The following is a 4,574-nucleotide window of genomic DNA, read 5'->3' as shown; positions in this document are numbered from 1 at the left end:
GCTAGCCAAGCATAGGAGGGGGACCATTTAAACCTGTTTGTGTAGCTAGCCAAGCATAGGAGGGCACACAAAAATACATCCTCAAAGGACCAATACAAGCACTTCTAGGGGGACCATTTAAACCTGTTTGTGTAGCTAGCCAAGCATAGGAGGGTACACAACAATACATCCTCAAAGGAGAGTTTGGAGCCACCCCCCAGGATGTGTATTACATCTCTAACTAGTGAAAAGAGATGACACTGGGCTCATTAGTGATGTTTGCATAACAAAGTGAAGGCAAATATCTTACCTGCTCGGAGTCGTGGTCTATGGGATGTATTCAGCTCTTCAAGGGCCCTCTAACACATAGACAACCCTTTCGACCCTATGGCCTATGGGCAAGCCTCATGACTATGTGGCATCCTCTTCTTGAGGTGGGATCAAAGGTGCACAATCACTGAACAATATGGGCCGTACGATTAAGCTGAGGAAAAAAGAAAGTGGGTGGTCGATGATGCCCTTGGGCCTCAATCCCATCACATTCCGCTTGCAAGGCACTTACCCCACTATTAAGCTATCGCGCGTTTGTTGAAATGGTACTGGGAGGATAGAACCAAACGGTAAAAATGTCGAAATGGAGTTCACATGGTGTTCACTTTGCAACGAATGTGTTCACATTATGTTCACTCTGGAATAAGTGTGTTCACATGCTATTTGTAGATTACAAGATGTTCATAGGGAGTTCACATGGTGTTCACCATAAGTTCACTAAACATTCACTTTAATGGAGTTCAGTTGGTGTTCACTTTGTATTACATCTGAGATCGGATGGCAGAGAACCTATCCCGCCATCCCCAACTCTTCATAACCATAGATCCAAGGTGAAAAGTGGGGTGTCAATTAGTCATGAGGATGGGCGAGCCTCAGCACTATCTCATACGGGCATGGACACGAGGGGATCGATGACCACACCTATTTCGGGAGCGCGGGCATTGTGGGCCGTCGATCTTGCGACAGCGCCCGAATTTACCAATTCACCCGAGTTTACTAAACTGACCCAAATTTACAATGCGACAGGTTCATCATAAACTCATCTCCCAATGCTTTCAACAAGCACGCGCAAGTGTGGTGGTCAAGGTGATTTGCAAAGATGACGTCTCGGGTTCGAATTCGAGGGAGGAGAGAGGGGGGGTGTCCGAATTCACACGTTTTGAGTAGCCGAGCACCTAATTTTCCAATTTTCGAAGAGCGATTGAACGGCCAGATCGCGCCTGATCCCCGAAATGGACGTGGGCCATTGATCTCCTCTTGCCCATGCCGGTGTGAGATAGTGGCAAGCTATTGGACCGCTGTCAATGTCAGCGGAGAGGAAGACGTTATACTATATAGTCCTCCAGTCTTGAAAGTAGCGGGAAGCTGGAACCTCATTAATCCATAGCCTATTCATTCCCTCCAGCTTACTGCTTCACAGAGACCTGCATCAATGGCGGCTTCGAAGGAGGAGCTCAAAAAAGAGGCTGTCCTGCTGGTTCACAGACAGGGCGCCGACGCTTATTCTGCTATGCAAGCTTTAGTTGGTGGCCGTCCCTCGCCAACCTTTCTTTCAAAGACCCGCTTCCCCGGCCCTCTTCCCCTGCCCTACAAGCCCTGCGCTCCGTTCCCTCTCTGAGCTCAAGGTGGGCGAGGTCCACCATGGCTGTGCCCTCTTCGGTACCCTCATTGTCGATGCCTTTGCCATGACTGCCATCGCGACCGTCCTCCAAGATGAGCAAAACCCTTCCTTGGCTGTACGTGTATCTGTCTATAACCATGCTTCGACTTCCCCTTCTTCTGTCCATAAGCTCTACCCTAAGAATACTCGCATCGCATCAAAGAGCCCTACTTGAAGCGGGCTGCGGATGGCCTCCTTGCTATCCGAGTAGAGAACCCTGCCAATGTGGAGAAGATTGCAGATGGCTATGCATGTCAGGGCAACATGTATGGTGGTGGCGATGGTCCTCTTCAGCTGAAAGAAAAAGGTAACGCGTTCTTTGCTAGCCAAGATTGGAGTAAGGCCATTCAGTATTATGGTGAATGCATCATAAGGATAGTCCAGGAGGGGAAGGAGAAGGGAGAAAATCAGAGCCTTTTGCTGGCTGCTTATTCAAATAGGGCTGAAGCTCGTATGAAGCTTGGTTTGTACGAAGAAGCCTTGATTGATTGTGATGCCGCTTTGTCGATTGATCCTGATCATTTGAAGAGCAAGTACCGAAAAGGGAGAGCTTTGCATGGCATGACGCGCTTCCAAGATGCATCCGCATGTCTGGAAGAGCTTCTCTCTCGTCATCCAGAGCTCTCTGAAATTCGAGCTTTTTTGGACACAATGAAGAGTGCAAATATTGCTTCCGAAATGATCAAAGGGCTCTCCGATTTTGTGTTGAACAGAAAAATCATCCCAAAGTTTTCGGACTATGTAGGCCCTGTTGTGGTCAGGCAGACTGAAGATGGGCGGGGAAGGGGCTTGTTTGCGACTGCAAAAGTGAGGCCCGGTGAGCTTCTTCTTGCTAGCAACGCGCTGGCTTTTGCGGTGCATGATGTGAGAAGATCGCCAGTTCACAATGCTTTTGCGACAGAAAAGATTGCAGAACTAATGCAGGAAGATTTGGTTTCTGAGCTTGTTAAAAAGGGTAAAGATTCTTCGGTTCTTTTGCGTCAAGTCTTCAACCTTGCTTCATCTGGGGATGCCGCAAGCATGGAGGTACCTTCTATGGACACATTCATGAAGAATGCAAGAGCAAGTGAAACTGTGAATGCTCTGGAAGTCGACATTGCTCTCATAATGAAGATTGTGAAGAGCAATGGGTTTAATCAAGAGCCATGATGTATGACTTCTGCTGTGCTGGAATTTGGTTGCTTCCTTCTTACATCAATCACTCGTGCACTCCCAATGCTGCCAGGTTTCATGTGGGTAAAGGCCTCCTCATTCACGCTGCAACGGAAATTAAAGCCGGCGAAGAGATCACTATGCCGTACTTTAACCCAACATTTCCTCTGGAGTATCGCAAAGCTAGGGCAAAAGCATGGAATTTTGAGTGTATCTGCAAGCGGTGCCAGGTAGAGAAATCTGTCGAAAGTCACCTCCAGGACTTGAATACAAGCTTCTGTTCTCAATTTGAAAAGGGGAAAAGAGAGTATGTTTTGGCCATGAAGAATAATACCGAGTTCAGGAAAAGTGTGAAACTTATGTCTGCTTGCAGAGAGCTCTTCAAACTGTATAAGAAAATCACAAGCAAGATTGCTTCTCTAAGTGTCTTGAGTAGTGTAGAGAAGAAATGGCTGTTAGCAAGCTATTCATCAGCTTTTTTTGCTCAATGGTTTAGAGACTGGGGCGTAGTGGACCCAACCCACTTCAGGGAGTCCTTTGAAACTTCAATCGAGCTCATGGAAGCCTTAAGGGCTTGTGTTCCTGGATGTCCTTGGAATTTTTCCTTTGTTATCAAGCTTTCATGGTTGGTGTACAGCGGCATCTTTTGTCAACCAAAGGTACGGGTAACTTATCTCATCGAACAGGCGGAGAATGAGTGCATTGCGGTTTTTGGAAAGCAGAAACCCGAAGTCATAACACAGCTTATGGAGAGAGATCATGGTGCTATTCCTAGTATATTTGTTTTCTAACAAATACAATGTTCTTTGTATGATATGACACTTTTTGTTAGAAGGTGGTGCATTTCCAAGATTTGGGCTTTCAGCGACAACTACCTATTATGCCCATGCTTGGATGATATGAACACGGGTAAGTTCGCCATCAAGTTACCACACATCAAAATCAACCCTAAAGAAAGGGGGAGAACCCAATTTTGAGGAAATGTAGGCGGTAGGATCAAAACATGTGCATGTGCATATAAGTGCCAACTTTTGCTAAAACAAAAAAGGTCGACTGATTTGGGGACTCTCTCTCTCTCTCTCGCAGGTGTTACAGGCTTATGATCTTTTTGAAGCTCTTGTAGACCTTTTCATGGTCTTATCATGAAAATTTCGATCTCATTGCATGCTTATGATCTTTTTGAAGCTCTTCTAGATCTTTTCATGATCTTATTATCTCATTTCCTACAATTACGGTATGTAGAGTTTGAGGCTTTCATGAATTGATTCAATATGAAACTTGAATGGCTAGAAGCCTTTTATTGAGTTCTTGGTCACTTGCATATTTATGGTTTGCTTGCCCATGCTTTAGTGTTCAAGCAAAACATAGAAATGCGGATAACAAGGATGTGAAAATACATTTTAGTTGGTTTATAATTCAGAAAGCAAACGGCTACAGGGTAGTCCCACATCTTTCAAAGGTTCCCCTGGCTTCTAAAGTTGTAGGACCACCACAAAGCCCCTATTGGATAGAAATTGCCAGGAAAGTGAATAATAAGGGTCTGAATTGGCTAGCTCACTTATGGGATGGTAACAATAAGAGCTAGAAAACCATTGACCTTCTGGCAACCTAGTATCTATTAAATGTCTATGAGATATTGTTAGTCAATAAAGTGATAAAAGAGCTTGAAAAATGCTATAATGCCAATATGTGAGTTCAAATTTGAGTGGAATGCCTCGAGATGGCCTGATAG

The 4,574-nt window shown here is 45.3% G+C and overlaps 1 pseudogene; it reads left to right on the top strand.

Annotated features, from left to right (window-relative positions):
- The first annotated feature begins 1,462 nt into the window (after positions 1-1,462).
- LOC147449880 (methyltransferase FGSG_00040-like) lies at positions 1,463-4,114 on the top strand (annotated as a pseudogene).
- Positions 4,115-4,574: the final 460 nt, after the last annotated feature.

The sequence above is a fragment of the Adiantum capillus-veneris genome, chromosome 10 (assembly GCF_014529385.1).
Source record: "Adiantum capillus-veneris isolate H3 chromosome 10, ASM1452938v2, whole genome shotgun sequence".
NCBI lineage: Eukaryota > Viridiplantae > Streptophyta > Polypodiopsida > Polypodiales > Pteridaceae > Adiantum > Adiantum capillus-veneris.
This window is presented reverse-complemented; position numbering and strand designations above follow the sequence as displayed.